Source organism: Podarcis cretensis (genome assembly GCF_951804945.1).
Source record: "Podarcis cretensis genome assembly, chromosome: 3".
Classification (NCBI taxonomy): Eukaryota; Metazoa; Chordata; class Lepidosauria; order Squamata; family Lacertidae; genus Podarcis; species Podarcis cretensis.
This window is the reverse complement of record NC_137172.1, coordinates 13,700,764-13,717,756: the sequence shown is the minus strand read 5'-3', so window position 1 is coordinate 13,717,756 and position 16,993 is coordinate 13,700,764. Positions and strand designations below refer to the sequence as shown.

General features: G+C 42.4%; 1 long non-coding RNA gene across 1 annotated transcript; it reads right to left on the bottom strand.

The window, feature by feature from the left end:
- Positions 1 to 154: 154 nt before the first annotated feature.
- LOC307212009 lies at positions 155 to 3,855 on the bottom strand. Its single transcript, XR_013836719.1, has 3 exons — positions 3,713 to 3,855; positions 1,815 to 1,885; positions 155 to 438 (listed from the first exon to the last, which is right to left on the bottom strand). It is a non-coding gene; the product is annotated as an uncharacterized lncRNA (long non-coding RNA).
- Between the last annotated feature and the right edge of the window lie 13,138 nt (positions 3,856 to 16,993).

Genomic DNA, 16,993 nt, shown 5'->3' with positions numbered 1-16,993 from the left:
TGGATTCCTGCATTATCAACTTCAAGGTGTACCTCGCTAGAAGCTTTTCTCCTGCCTCCTGTCCAAGTCATCCCGGAATGTCTTCCGCATCACAAAGAAAAGGGTGCCAAATGGCAATATAGCTAGTACAATTAATAGACCTTTGCTCTTACTCTCCCAGACGCCCCCTGCTTTACTGGGGCTTTATTGGGATTCCCCACACAGTAGAACCAATATATCAGTTCCACTGTCTTCTGTACAATAGCTCAGGGTTTGCAGAGACAAAGCAGAAGGGGATGCATGGCCATTCAGAATGTTGTGATTGCACCATGGAGGGCGTTGAGCAAGTCTGAAGGGGCAGTCATAGGCAGGGAAGGTGTGAGATTTGGTTGGACTCAACTCAGAACAGGATTTGCTCCCCTCTGTCTGCAGCTACCCAGGTCTTCCTGCCAGTCTCTCCTGCAAAAAGAAAAAAAGGGAGGGGGAAGCCTTGCATTGGAGCTCGCCATGGACATGACAAGCGCTTTCTCCCACATGAGAGACATGTAAGCACTTTCAGCAGCTGGAAATGGTCCTTGAAAAATGTCATATCCTATCAGGGATCATGACACTTGCATGGCTGGAAACAGCTTTCCTTAACCATCTTGCTTTGTTCCTCTCAAGCTGGAATGCAACAGATGTCCATTCTGCTGTAAGCTCAACACAATCGCCTCACCATTAAGCTGGAGTGCTCCTTAATTGTCTACAATGCTTCTCCTACCCTCTCTTCTCAGGTATACACACACACACACACACACATGCTCCCTTTATGAGTAAGTCATGCCAGATGAGTCTCATTTTTTAACAGTTACAAGCTTGGTAGATCATAGGAATGCTTTGAATGTAGTGTATCTTGATCTGGATTTGTAGCTGGTGGACTGAGCAAGGCTCAAAAGTGCTTACTAATGATTACTCATCATCCTGGGGAAAAGTGACAAGTAGTGCGTCACAGGGTTCTGTTGTTGTTAATGTCTTTATAAATGACTTGGATAAAAGTATTGAGGGGTTATCAAATTTGCAGATGACACCAAATTAGGAGGGTTAGCTAATGTGGCTGAAGACAGAATCAGGATTCAAGATTACCTTAACAGATTGGAGAATTGGCCCAAAACTAACAAAACAGATTTCATTGGGGACAAATGTAAGGTTCTGCACTTTGGCAGGAAGAATAGCTGCAGAAATATAAGATGGGAGACATCCAGATTGCCAGCAGTACATGTGAAAAGGATCTAGGGGTCTTAGCAAGTCTACTGTCCCGTTCAAGGGAAGTCATAGCACCTCTATATTCTGTCTTGGCCAGACTACACCTGGAATACTGTGTCCAGTTCTGGGCAACACAATTTATCAAGGATATTGATAAACTGAAATGTGTGAAGAGGAGTGCAACCAAGATGATTAAGGGTCCGGAAACCAAGCCTTATGAGGAATGGTTGAAGGAGTTGGGTATGTTTAGTCTGGTAAAGAGGAAACTGAGAGGAGTTATGACAGCCATCTTGAATCACATGGAGGATGGAGCAAGCTTGTTTTCTTTTTCTCCAGAGAGTAGGATCCAAAGCAATGTCTTCAAGTTATAAGAAAGGAGATTCCAACCAAACACCAGGAAGATGGCCCTCTGCAATTCAATGAGTCTATGAAATGCATTTGCTTATAAACATACAAAGTCACTTTGCTAAATCATCGGCTTCACTGTTTTGACAGAACTGTGAAGAATTCTTGAAAAGGAAAAGATACTTTCCAGTGAGTTAATTTTTTCAATACATAATTGATGTTGATAGACTGAAGTTCCAGAAACACACCTGCTTTGTTTATTCCGTTCTGTTGAGCTTCCCTTTTCGAATCTTGCTCTGTGGCTGTTCCACCTAAGAGGCTAATAAGCACATGAAGCATTAAATGAAAAACGGGAACCTGAAGCAGAGGAAAGATATTTCCAGAGTTTGCATAAGTTTCTGTTGCTAGGGAAACAATTTATTCATCTCTGAAGAGCATGGGGTGTCTTGAACATCTGCCTCATTTGCAAGCCTGGTTTTGTAGCATATAGGTGGCATCAATGCAACCAGAAACACAATGCAAACAAATTAATTTCTCCTTTATTAAAAGAAATACATGCCTTTTCTTATGCACAGTGATCCTCTTATCTGGAGAGAGAAAACTTCCTTAGCTGTGAAGTCCTGACTTTTGCATGCACAAAAAGCACAAATCCATGATCTTGATAAAACATCATCATTATGGGTCCCGTGTGGTTCTCCCAAAGAAGGAAGATATTATCTCCTGTGCCCTGGCCTCAGTCCAAGTTGGGTAATTGCATTCTGCCTAATGTACCTAGAATCCCCTGCTGCTTTGATAGGATAAGGAAGCCGCTTCTCCTCCCTGTGTAGAAGTGTTGAGTAGCTTAGCTCCTAGAGTAATAATGACTGTTGTGTTGTGCCCAAAAGCCCCAAACAAATGGCATCGTCTCACCCTAGAGCCAACAGTACAAATTAATGTGCTGTTTGATTGCTGTCAGTTGCCTAAACTGCTGAAGTGCAACTTAAAAAAAACCAAAAACATTTTAATATGTAGTGTCTAGTAATCATCTTTGGAAATTAGCATCTGATCTTTAAAATCCAAGATAATAAATCATGCACTTTTTTTCTGAAGCTGATTTTTGAGTCCATTCGCTTGTATTTATCCATGACATGGTAAGGCCATCTCAATGACATTTGAAATCTGTCTGAAATCCTGGAGAGGTGCAGTCAGTCAGCTTGGATAGTAGAGCTTCGTAGGAGTTCCTGACAGCTTGCTAGAATCAGCACTTCTTATAGAAAGGCCAGCTGAATGGAGAAATGTGATATAACAACAACAACAACAACAACAACAACAACAACAACAACAACAATTACAACAACAACAACAACAACAACAACAACAATTATTATTTATACCCCGCCCTCCCCGGCCAGAGCCAGGCTCAGTGCAGCTAATACCAGTAAAATTACAATAAAAATATAATGGGGGGGGGGGGATGAGGAAAAAAAATTATTAAAATACGGGTTAAAATGCAATTTAAAATGCAGCCTCATTTTAATAGTAGCCCATAGATCAAAACATAAGGGAAACATAAGGGTCAGACTGAGTCCAAACCAAAGGCCAGGTGGAACAGCACTGTCTTGCAGGCAGTGCGGAAAGATGTCAAATCCCTCAGGGCCCTGGTCTCTTGTGACAGAGATTCCACCAAGTTGGGGCCAGTACTGAAAAGGCCCTAGCCCTAGTTGAGACCAATCTAACCAGCTTGCGACTTGGGACCTCCAAAATTTTGTTGTTTGTGGACCTTAAGGCCCTCTGTGGGGCATACCAGGAGAGGTGGTCCCATAGGTATGAGGGTCCTAGGCCGCATAGGGCTTTAAAGGTCAAAACTGGGAGCCAGTGCAGTTGGTATGAAGGGTCATGTGCCCTTTAGAGATAAGAACAACTGGGTCCCCATGTTAGCCACAAGACACTGGCTCAGCACGGGAAGATCTCAGCCACCACACCCTTTGCAATCCACCACTTGCTATGACTGCTCCCCTGACCTTGCCACATATAGACAAGGTCATGGGAAGGTGACCCTAAGCCCAAGTGGTCAAGTGTCGCCAGCACTCCCAGATCAAAGATCAAGCCCACCAAGCAGGAATCTCAGTGCAGACCTTGCTGTTGCCACCTGTGCTGTACCTCTCACCTGTCAGAAGTTTGACCCATTGCCTGCCCAGGAAGGAAGGCGATTCTCTGGCAACATATGGGACTATAAGACATCGTCCATTTCTTCTCCCTTTATTTCCCTCATCCTTTAAATAAAATCTGTTAAAACTTTGGTGGTTTCCATAGTCTACCTGAATTCTAAGAAGTATCGCTTTAGGTTGCCAGAACCTTTGGCAGAACACCCAGCCAACATGATCAATGGTCATGTAATGATGTGAGTAGTATTTTAAAAACGCACCAGGTTGTGGGAAGCAGTGATGCTCCTATTGCTTCCATACAGTGGTACCTCAGGTTACATACGCTTCAGGTTACAGACTCCGCTAACCCAGAAATAGTGCTTCAGGTTAAGAACTATGCTTAAGAGTTGTACAAGATTATGATTTTAGCTGGAATGGCAGTTATTGCTTTGGGATGGAAAGAAAAGGCCGAATGGAATATGGAAAAATGGAATGATTATGTTTTTGAATACGTACAATCAGAAATACTCACACAGATAGTGGCAGAGGATAGATGGGAAAATAAATGCCAAAGAATCACAAATAAATGGGCATTTTACAGGAACTGGATAGAAAGAGGGGAAGCCAACCATAACATACAAGCTCGAATGAACAGACTGTGTATATGGATAAAGATCAGAATAAGGAAGGCCTGATGGGGGGGGAGGGCTGGAGTGGGGAGGGAGGGGGAAGAAAAGAAAAAAAGTAAACCGGATGGTATTTTGAATTGATTTTGTTATGTAAGCCTTTTTTCAGAAACCATATGTTATGTAGTTTCAGAAGCTAATGTTATGCAGTTATGCATTGTAGTATGAATGAATTTTGTTTTGTATTCTTTGTTTTATAGAATACATATAATAATGTTATGTTACTAAGCAAATTTAATAAAACAGTAAAGGGGGGGGAGAGAACTTTGCTTCAGGATGAGAACAGAAATCGTGCTCCAGTGGCGCAGCAGCAGCAGGAGGCCCCATTAGCTAAAGTGGTGCTTCAGGTTAAGAACAGTTTCAGGTTAAGAATGGACCTCCGGAATGAATTAAGTACTTAATCCGAGGTACCACTGTACTTGGAAAATAAATGAAAAGGAGGAGAATGCTGTTTGGGGGGAGGGTGGGCTTGTAGAAATCACTGGTGATGATGCTGGGAATGAGCAGTTGGGGGGCAGGCATGCCCCTCTGACTCAGATTTTTGTCCCAGTTGGGGAAAAACATTAGGGATGATGTCCATCTCTTCTTTGAGGCAAACCAGCCCCCATGGACCATTTCCCTACTCAAACCTGGCAGTCCGCCAGCATCTCTAATTGAGATATATATGCACATTGACACACACAATATATGCATATGCACTTGTCATTTTGTTTAGCACCGTTCTTGACATAACTGAACTATCCCTTTATATCTCAATTTTCAATGTAGAGAACTCATCTGACATCACTAACATCCGGGAGGTGGGGCGGGGTGGGAAGGAAGAGATGGTAAACGAAGCCAAACTTGTAGGATTCGAATTCTCCCAAGCAGGAAGCGAGGAAGAAATCTTATATCCGTACCAAAGCACTATCCCATAATCCTGAATTGCTAGGCAGAGCTACAACATAATGGAAATGAATGTGATTGATAGCAGGTGTCAGTCACAGAGGGGTAATTTTTATAGTGAAATAGATACCTCATAAAACTTTGACATAGGCTGACCCTTCACATGAAAAAAAGTAAGAGAAATTGAAGATAAAGATGAAACAGTAATAAAACTGGGAGTTATATTTGGACTGTCCCCAGGGATGGGGAACACAAGCCACAGGGCATTTTAAGCTTAGTATAGACTCAGCAATGGAAAGGCAATAATCATGCATGGTTAAGATAAGACAGCGAGAACAATTCTGCTAAGTCACACATATTGTACAGGTATCTCTTAGATGTGTCTTTGACCATGCTTAGAACAGAGGTGGTGAGCATAGGCCCCTTCAGATGTTGCAGACTACAAAACGTATAAACCCCAGCCAGCATGACTAATGGTCAGAGATGATGGGTGTTTGTAGATCTCAAGCTCTGGAGGGGACCATGAGATCTACTCTGACTTTGGAACATATGTAAACGATCATATCCTTCATTTATGTCCCACAGTTAAAGATGGAACCAGTCTTTGCAATTAGTGGGTCAGGTGGCAAGAGTTGAGGTGTGCCCCCTCAAGAAATGAAAAGTACCCCCAAGAAATGTGCATTTTGAACATAGAATCATACAGCTAGGACCCCAAGGTTCATCTAGATATATAATACTTCTTGAAATACATAAAAGATAAAGGTAAAGGGACCCCTGACCATTAGGTCCAGTCATGACCGGCACTCATCTAGCTTTATTGGCCGAGGGAGCCAGCGTACAGCTTCCGGGTCATGTGGCCAGCATGACTAAGCCACTTCTGGCGAACCAGAGCAGGGCATGGAAATGCCGTTTACCTTCCCGCTGGAAGGTGAAATACCCGCTGGTATTTATCTACTTGCACTTTGACGTGCTTTCAAACTGCTAGGTTGGCAGGAGCAGGGACCGAGCAACAGGAGCTCATCCCGTCGCAGGGATTTGAACCGCTGACCTTCTGATCGGCAAGTCCTAGCTCTCTGGTTTAACCCACAGCACCACCCGCGTACCTTGAAATACATATTTAAATGCTATTTTTGCAAAGCATTTTTAATGTACACTCATTAGAAAATGGGACATAGTGGACGAAACACTACCCTCCTCCTCATCATCATCATCACCACCACTATTAAAAATATATAATTTAGCACCTGACCTGCTTTATATAAAATGAAAGTGTCTCCATAATGGGGAATCTTAAAATGGCTAAAACTTTTTCCCCATTTTGCCCCAAGAGGTTGAAATGAACAGGAATGGGAGCCCCTCTAGAGAAGATTAAGCCTGCAAATGAAAGGAAAAGAAGGCCAGGGATCTTTTTATGGGGGAAGTAAACAGGGTTCACTTTCCTCCATAATCCCCTATTGGGCAGGAAGTGTGGGGTGTGGTTGCCTCTTTCATTTTGGGGGGGGGTGAAGTGGGGTTTGCCTCTTGCTCTTTCTTACTGAGCTAGCATGCAACCTAGCTTGTATATGTTTACAAACTTTGCCGCTTCACCCTGGCCTTAATTTCCAGTGCCCTCTGATAGACCACACAAGCCTTCGATAAATAATTCTAGAACACCGCCTGTGGCATTCTGAAGAGCTCTTGAGGCATCTAATCATAAGCCTGCATTTTTATTAAAGCTTATATGTTTAATCAGGGCTTGTATCTTAAAATGAGCTTAAAGATTTTCAAATGTTTTATGCCAGGCAGAAGACCAGCTGCCTAAGAACCTTGGCAAAATGTTTTTCTCCTAGACAAGGGGGGCCCCTGATTTATAGCAGAAAACAATTCTCAAAGTCGTAAAAAGGGAATTACAGGCTGAGAGCCAAGGTTACACTGACCCTACAAATTAAGGGTGGATAAATAGTAAAATGAGCCATATCTTCTTCCTAAGGTTAAAAAGGTCAAGAGCAGTGAAAAAGCAACTGGTCTGGCTGGCAGAAAGAGAACATTTTTGGGAAGTCTTTTCTAAAGCTGTTTCTTTCTTAAACTAAGATCCTTTTAAGATTTCTTTTCCTTTTAAAAGGTTATTTATGTATTAAATATATTAGTTTAAATATAATTATGTAAAGGATTTAAGAAATGCTAGATTCTTATTTCATATAGTTGTAAGAGTTGTAACTATCCTGAAATTAAGTCAGCCACCAGCCAAACCACCTGCCAGACAGGAGACGCCATCGAGCACTCCTGATATATGGTTGTCAGGCCTTTTGTTTAGAAACCTTCAAATGAAGGAGATCTCTCAATGTTGATGTGAACTCAAAATCCTTGACATATGTTTAAGATAAAAATTCAAGATTAACCATCTGTTTTGGAAGGCAATAGGGCAAGGAGGGCAAGAGGTGAGCTGGTAATTAAGATTCCTTGTTGAGACACATGTAAGATATATTACTACTTATTTGTCATTTATAGATAGAAGAATATATAGCTTTTTGATTCCCATAAAAGGGCAAGAGGAAATGGGTGTATCTTTTGTGATTGGTTCTAGCAAATAGCCAATAGGAATTTCAACCAGGCTGATTGGACAGAGGCAGCCACAGGAGGAGCAAGGGGGCTGGATTAAGGAAATATAAGTGCTGGCCAGAATGGCAAGAGGCCAGGCCAGAGCTTGGTAACCATATACCACTGTGCCTCATATTTATTTGTCTGACAAATAAATTACTATTTTAATTTCTCTATTGCTGCGTTGAATATTTCATTCCAGCTAAGCGTTAACCACAAGCAGGGTGCTACACTCTGTCTTTATTTGTTTTTGTTAATGGAGGATTGTGGTTTTACTTCTTCAGCTTAAATGAAGCTTTCAGCTTCCTTATTTATTTATTTTTTAAAAAATCACCCGCTGCTGTGTTTTACAACTACAGCAGCAGCAGCAGCAACCAATCCAGATCCCGTCAGTTCTCCACGGGCAACATTTTAGACAGCCTCACTTTGGGCAAAGCCCGTGGACCTAGAGAAACACCAGGCTGTACACAAACATCCAGCTATTCTGTACAGAAGAACAGAGTGACAGAACCCTCTGTTTGCCTTTGGGGGCTGTGTTCTGACTCAAGGGATGGTTATTAACATTATGCTACAACTTGGGAGGGGTGCCCAGGCCCCGAATCACCCCAAATTTGCCTTGCCTTTTGGTCACCACACAGAACCTACTAAATCATGGAAAGATTATACAGTCATACCTTGGGTTGAATGCGCTTCAGGATGAGCGCATTCGAGTTGCACTCCGTGGCAACCCGGAAGTAATGGAGTGTGTTACTTCCGGGTTTCACTGCTTGCACATGTGCAGACGCTCAAAATGATATCACGCGCATGCGCAGAAGCGCAAAAAGCGACACGTGCGTGCGTAGATGTGCCATCACTAGATACGTTTGCTCCAGAACGGATCCCGTTCGTATCCAGAGGTACCACTGTATAAGAGAAGACACAAAACTACAAAATGCTATTCATACAGCCATTTTCTACATGCGGATGATTATTGCTGCTTCCCAACTCACTAGAATGTGCTAATCTTCATTTCGTTACAAAGATGTGAGGATGCTGCATAGGAATTCAGCACCGAGTGAACGGAGCGATTCGGATAATTGGGGTGTGGATAGCTGGAGTTCTTTTGTGTTAGTTAATGGTTAACATAACTTAAGAGGTGATTAAACAAAGCCACTGTAAGAGTAGCTCAGGGGACTCAGTCGTCTAATTGCCTTTCTACCAGCATATGCCAATCTTTTATAATAAGCATAGCAATGATTCATAACAATAAGAAACAGTTCCCTCGGTGTTCGCTATTTTATTATATAGATGCCAATTATGTTGGCTGGGGCAATCATCTATTATACCAGTGGCTCAATTGATTGCCATGCTACAGAGGGTTATGCTTTCATATATCATACTCAGTAGGGCTAGTAAAGTACTTGGATTGCTTTCATTTCTTAGAGGCACTACAGCTGTGCTTGACCTTATTTGGAGACTTCTCTGGTTTCCAAGGAAGGCAAACTCCCAACCCCCAACCCCATTGCCTGTGCTATAGCTAACAAAAGAAATAATTCATTTTATAGATCCCAAATCACAGCCTTTGTGAAGGGGAGACAGCTGAGAATATTCCTAGGAGAACTGGAGAGTCTTTCATTGGGGTGGCTGGCTTGGGGGTTGGGGAGATAGCGCAATCATAGAGGCAATCGGTGGAAACAGCCAGCTCCAAATCTTGATAAACACCGGGCGAAATGCAGGAATATATAATTCACTTCTTGAAGGTAATTACAGCCCAATCAGCCTCTGTTTCCAGTTCAGGGTTAAATAGCACATTGTCAGACTTCTAGGAATTTTTTAGGATGCTTTGCCACTGGAAAATCTTTCCCAGATGTTATCTCTCACTTGGGAGAATTGGGCCATGTCTGTGCAGGACTAGGTCCCAGATCAACTGAAATTATATCTTTATTTAATCCGACTACATTTCTATGTAACCTCCCATCCATCATGGAACCCAAGGCAGGTTATAGTGTATGTAGTTGCCGGTAGTTACCCATCCAAACGTGGACCAGACCCAGATCTGTTTAACTCCACTGGTGGAGTTTAAGCTGGTGGCTGAGTGTTTCTTCAGACCATGTTTTGGTACCTGTGAGCTAAGTCTGTTGATTCCAATGGGTCTGCTTTGGGAAATGTATATATAGATATATAGATATAACCTTCACATAGTTCTGCACCTACCATGAGTAAGGTCAGTTGACTGGGTCCCCTGACACTTCTGTGAATGGGTGAATACTCTGTGAATACTCATTTGAACGAATTACATATCCATCAGGCTGAAGCCATGGGAGAGATCAGGGCCTTTCTATCAGCTCTGCTGGAAGATCAGTTCCATCAGGCTCCTCCTCCCATTAACTGGCATGCGGCCACAGTAGAGGGAGAGATGAGAAACAGTCATTTTATTGTCTTTGCTAGCAGGCAAGCTCTACTTGTCATCTCCCAGAACTGTTCCATAGTGACTGCAACTTTAAAAATGGGCATCTGAGGTTGATAATTTCCTTTTTCCTTTTCATCCCTTTTTTGTGCCATATCTTATAACTTTTTCTGCATCCTTTTTGGCTAATCCTTCTAGATATGAATAGTTGGTTGCAATCAACCTCTTCATTGGCAAGCATCTCCCTGTCCACAGGAGCACAGCACAGAAGCGGACACGGAGCAATGGATCCAAACTACAAGAAAGAAGATTCCACCTAAACATTAGGAAGAACTTCCTGACAGTAAGAGCTGTTCGACAGTGGAATTTGCTGCCGAGGAGTGTGGTGGAGTCTCCTTCTTTGGAGGTCTTTAAGCAGAGGCTTGACAACCATATGTCAGGAGTGCTCTGATGGTGTTTCCTGATTGGCAGGGGGTTGGACTCAATGGCCCTTGTGGTCTCTTCCAACTCTATGATTCTATGATTCTAGAGAGACCACAGATTGAACCTACCACCTTCTGCATGTAAAGGAGATACTCTACCATTTTATTAAAGATCATGACTCTCACATCGCTGAGCACACATGATTCCTGGGGGAGGGGGCAGACACTTTCAAAATTCAAAGTAGAACTGTAACAGAAATTGGAAATAAGGCTTCAGGCCTCAACGTGCTTCCTTAAAATTTATTCTCCCCAAAATACTTTATCTGAACACTTACTTTGGAACAAAGCTTTCCTGTTTGGCTCCCCCCTCCCCCTTTCATATCCCTCATGTTTACGAAAAACCATCGTTGCAAATGAAGTACAGACTGATGTGTTTATTTCCATTCATTTGTTTATCACTCTGCCTCTGCCTTTGCTCATCTGCGTAGAGGAACTCCCTAAGCGTGGTCAGAAAAACTCAAGAATCACAGAGCTCCTCGCCATGCTTTGTGCACCCAAGTGCTCAAGGATTTCATACTTCACTGAGCCCTTAAAAAACAGCCTTTGTGAGGTTTTGCCCAGCTCTTTTTTGAGCTGTCCTGACTGTCCAGGACTTCTGTGAAAAACAGAGGAATAATGTGGATTTTCATATAATTTCCTTACCAAATTAAATATATATCTATATTCTTTATTGGATATGCCATACATGACATGGGAATGGGAACTACTTACAATGGAAATTTGAATCAAAGGTCAGAGAATATTGGGGAAGGGCTAAGAGATAAAGCCTCAGCGCCTAGGACTTGCCGATCGAAAGGTCGGCGGTTCGAATCCCTGCGGCGGGGTGCGCTCCCGCTGCTCGGTCCCAGCGCCTGCCAACCTAGCAGTTCGAAAGCACCTCCGGGTGCAAGTAGATAAATAGGGACCGCTTACCAGCGGGAAGGTAAACGGCATTTCCGTGTGCGGCTCTGGCTCGCCAGAGCAGCGATGTCACGCTGGCCACGTGACCCGGAAGTGTCTCCGGACAGCGCTGGCCCCTGGCCTCTTAAGTGAGATGGGCTCACAACCCCAGAGTCTGTCAAGACTGGCCCGTACGGGCAGGGGTACCTTTACCTTTAAGAGACAGTATGCAAAATTTAGCCATTTTGCTGGATATGATGCGTGCCGTGGAACTGGATTCACCAACTGCTTCCATTTGCTGATTTCCTACTGATAGTTTTCTCTTATTGATAGATGCCTTGTGGATTTCTGTTGGGATTATAAGGAAGGATAGAAACATTTCTTAAACAAAAATAAAGAAAGAAATGTAACACTGGAGAACCTGTATATTGCTGATGACATCTACTTATGAGAAAATGACTCCCATGTCAGGGATCATTAAACTCATTCCCGGCCACCCTGAAAACTCTTTCACGGAATGCATCTGTGGCAGGAAATGATAGAGAGAGTCTCAATTCCCCATCACTGCCAATGTTCCAAATAGCAAGCTAATCTCAGCATAACCAGATTAGGATGCTTCTGAATACGACCTGCTGGGAAGCACAGGTAGAGACACAGGTGACCAGCACCCTCCCCACTTATGATTCCCATCAACTGATATCCAGAGGAATATAGCCTCAGAAGGCAGAGGTGGAACACAGCCATTGTGGCTAGTAGCCTTGGGTAGCCTTCTCCCCTCCACAAATTTGTGCAATCCTCTTTTCAAGCCATCCAAGTTAATCACCATCACTACCTCTTAAGGACAGGGACACGGGTGGCGCTGTGGTCTAAACCACTGAGCCTTGGGCTTGCTGTTTGGAAGGTCGCGGTTTGAATCCCTGAGATGAGGTGAGCTCCCATTGCTTGGTCCCAGCTCCTGCCAACCTAGCAGTTCGAAAGCACGTCAAAGGGCAAGGTAAACCTGGCGGGAAGGTAAACCTGGCAGGAAGGTAAACGCCGTTTCCGTGCACTGCTCTGGTTTCACCAGAAGTGGCTTAGTCATGCTGGCCACATGACCCGGAAAAACTGTCTGCGGACAAATGCCAGCTCCCTTGGCCAGTAGAGCGAGATGAGTGCCGCAACCCCAGAGTCGTCCACAACTGGGGGTCCCTTATCTTTATCTTTACCTCTTATGGAAGCAAATTCCATAGTTTAGCTATAGTTTAGCTAGAAGAAGAAGAAGAGGAGGAGGAGGAGGAGGAGGAGGAGGAGGAGGAGGAGGAGGAGGAGTTTGGATTTGATATCCTGCTTTATCACTACCCGAAGGAGTCCCAAAGTGGCTAACATTCTCCTTTCCCTTCCTCCCCCACAACAAACACTCTGTGGAGTGAGTGGGACTGAGAGACTTCAAAGAAGTGTGACTACCCCAAGGTCACCCAGCAGCTGCATGTGGAGGAGCGGAGACACGAACCCGGTTCCCCATTTTGTCCAGAATTTGCAGTGTTTGAAACAAAAACAACATCCTTGGCAATACATTCATTTTTATCACAGCAATTCGGCCTAGCAATGATAACTTCAAATTTGACCATGTTTCTAAATCCTTTTTCACTTCCGTCCAACATTTTTCATAATTATCTTTAAATAAATTCACATTCTTAGCAGTCATATTAACCCCTAGGTATTTCACTTTCTTAACCAATGTTAATCCTGTCTCCTTCTGAAACCTCTCTCTCTCAATCACTGTTAGATTTTTCTCTAAAACCTTAGTTTTCATCTTATTCAACTTAAATCCCGCTACCTGACCAAATTCTTGAATCAATTCCAAAACTCTTTTAGTGCTAGATTCTGGCTCCTGTAGAGAACGCCACAATAAGGAAAATTGCAGAAGAGGCTAAATCTACTGCGGAATCCACACAGGAAAATTTAGTTCCTGTTTGTAGGAGGCTTGACCAGCATGAGGCGACCCTTTCTTTATGGGACATGCAGCGTAAGGAGAAGAATTTAAGACTTAGGTTGGTTCCTGAGAGTGAGGGGGACAACCTAGTGGACTTTCTCACAAAAGAAATTTCAGACTTCTGGCAGGAAAACCTAGAGGGAACAGAATTTGAGATTACAACCGCCTTCAGATTGGGTAGAAGGCAAGGCAGGAAGATTCTAAGGGACTGCCTGATTACATTGAGGTCGAAAGAGGAGAGAGACAAGATACTTAGTTTGCATTACCAGAAAACGCTCCAGATTCAAAACGTCTCTGTGCAAATCTACAGGGATATCCCAAAATATATTTTGGAGGTGAGAACTCAGTTTAAGACTTTGGTGGACCTGCTGAAGAAGAACAACATACCTTTCAGGTGGGAGTTTCCACAGGGTTTGTCTTTCAACTTTAGAGGAAAGAAAGTCAAGATAAAAACTGCACAAGATAAAGAACAGTTCCTACATAAACACGGAGAAGACCTGGTGAAAGGGGTCCTCAACTCAACTGCAGACACAGACTTGGGGAATTTGACATTTGGACTCCAATCACCAACGGACGAAGAACAGCTGCAGGGCGCAGTTGGAGGTAACTAACTAACAATGTCTCTGAGAATTTTAACTTGGAACTGTAATGGACTGAACCTTCCCAGAAAAAGGCGTGAGGTTTTTCACATTTTGAAGAAAGAACAATTGGATCTGATTTGTCTACAAGAAACCCACGTGACAAGAGCACACAGAAGATTACTTATAAATAAAAGATTGGGACAAGAATTTATCTCATCAGATAAGGTTAAGAAAAGAGGAGTGGTGATATACGCAAAAGAAAAATTGGCTCCAAGACAGATTTTCAAAGATGAACAGGGCAGAATCTTGGCAATTGAGATACAGATTCAAGGAGAAAAAATTTTGATATTTGGAATTTATGCACCAAATGAAGGGAAGGCAGAATTTTATAAGAAATTACATGAGACATTAACAAATTATCTGGATTACAAGGTGATTTTATTAGGCGATATGAACGGGGTTGTCTCTACAAATATGGACAAAGCACAAAGACAGGTGATCTCCAAGGACGGGAGACTACCTAAGACTTTTTTTGAAATGACTGACAACTTGGACCTGATCGACATTTGGAGAATAAGAAACCCCCTCGAGAGGGAGGGAACATTCTTTTCAGAATCACAGATGACCTGGACAAGAATAGATCAAATATGGATTACTAGTGGGATGGCTCCTAAGATAAAGAAAGTGGAAATCTGCCCAAAGACATGCTCCGACCACAATGCAGTAAAGATGGAAATGAAAATAACAACAGCTGGCTCTTTTAGATGGAGAATGAATGACACCCTATTTAAAGATCCAGAGGTGTACCAAAAGGCCCAAAAGACTTTGAAGGACTATTTTGAGATAAATCTAAGGACAGAAGTGGAGAAACGAGTGATCTGGGACGCAAGCAAGGCCGTGATGAGGGGTTTCTTGATACAGCAGAATTCCTTGAAAAGGAGGAAACAACAGGAGAAGAAAGATAAAATTTTGGAAAAGATAAAAGACAGTGAAAAGAAATTGAGATCCAACCCAAAGTCACATGAGATCTTGAGACAAATCAAATTGTATCAGAAGCAATATATGGAACTGATGAACCAGGAGATTGAATGGAAAATTAAACGAATGAGACAAAAGACATTTGAATCGGCAGATAAATGTGGGAAACTCCTGTCATGGCAATTGAGGAAGAGACTGAAATTGAACACAGTTACAAGTTTGGAGGTAGATGGAAAGAATATTTCGAAACCAAATGAGATCAGTAACTGCTTTCAGAGCTATTTCAGAAGATTGTATGCACAAGGGCCGGAAAACGAAAGAGACATTGAAGAATTTCTTAAGAAATATGGATTACAAAAAATTTCGCAACAAAGTATAGCGTTTTTAAATGAGAAAATAACTGAACAAGAAATTGAGGGTGCCATTCAAAACATGCAACTGGGGAAATCTCCAGGGCCAGATGGACTAACCTCCAGATATTACAAAGCCTTGAAAGACTGGATAATTCAGCCACTTAAGGAGGTTTGCAACGAGATATTAGAGGGGAAAAGGGCACCTGAGACGTGGAAAGAAGCCTTCATCACACTTATACCAAAGACTGAGGTTGATAAAAAACAGATCAAGAACTACCGCCCTATATCACTACTTAATGTGGATTACAAAATTTTTGCAGACATTTTGGCAAAAAGACTAAAGGATGTGCTGGTGGAGGAGATTCATAAAGACCAGGCAGGCTTTCTCCCGGGTAGGCATATATCTACTAATGTAAGGAATATAATTGACATTATAGAAATGCTGACAGTGAACATCAATACGAAGGCAGTTCTAATTTTTGTGGACGCGGAGAAAGCCTTTGACAATATATCTTGGAAATTTATGAAAAAGAATCTCCATGGGATGGGGGTAGGCCAAAGGTTTGAAAATGGTATAAGTGCAATTTATTCTGAGCAAAAGGCGAAGTTAATTGTAAATAATGTGGTTATGGATGAACTACCTATAGAAAAAGGGACACGTCAGGGGTGCCCAATATCCCCATTACTTTTTATATCGGTCCTGGAGGTCCTGTTAAATATGATTAGGGGAGATCAGCTGGTAAAAGGGATTCAGGTCGGAGCCAGACATTACAAATTAAAGGCTTTTGCAGATGACTTAGTACTGACCTTGCAAGAGCCAGACACTAGTACCAAAAGAGCTTTGGAATTAATTCAAGTATTTGGCCAGGTCGCAGGATTTAAGTTGAATAAACAAAAAACTAAGGTATTGGAAAAGAACTTAACAAATGTTGAAAGGGAAAGATTCCAAGAGGAAACTGGGTTAGTGGTGGCAAAGAGTGTAAAATACCTGGGGATTAACATGACATCTAAGAATGTGAACTTATTTAAGGACAATTATGACAAGTGCTGGACTGAGATAAAGAAAGATTTAGAAATATGGTCAAACCTGAAGCTCTCCTTGTTAGGTCGAATTGCTGTGATCAAAATGAATGTATTGCCTAGAATGTTATTTTTGTTTCAGACATTACAAATTGTTGATAAACTGGACTGTTTCAAGAAGTGGCAGAAAGACATATCTAAATTTGTCTGGCAGGGCAAAAAGCCCAGAATTAAGTTTAAGATACTTACCGACTCTAAAGAAAGAGGGGGGTTTGCCCTGCCGGACTTAAGACTTTACTATGAATCGGCAGCTTTCTGCTGGTTAAAAGATTGGCTACTTCTTGAAAATGCAGACATTCTAGATTTGGAAGGATTTGACAATAATTTTGGTTGGCATGCATATATCTGGTATGACAAGGTTAAAGTGTATAAGGGTTTCAAAAATCATATTGTCAGGAAAGCACTATATAATGTATGGATACGGTATAAAGATTTACTGGAAAAC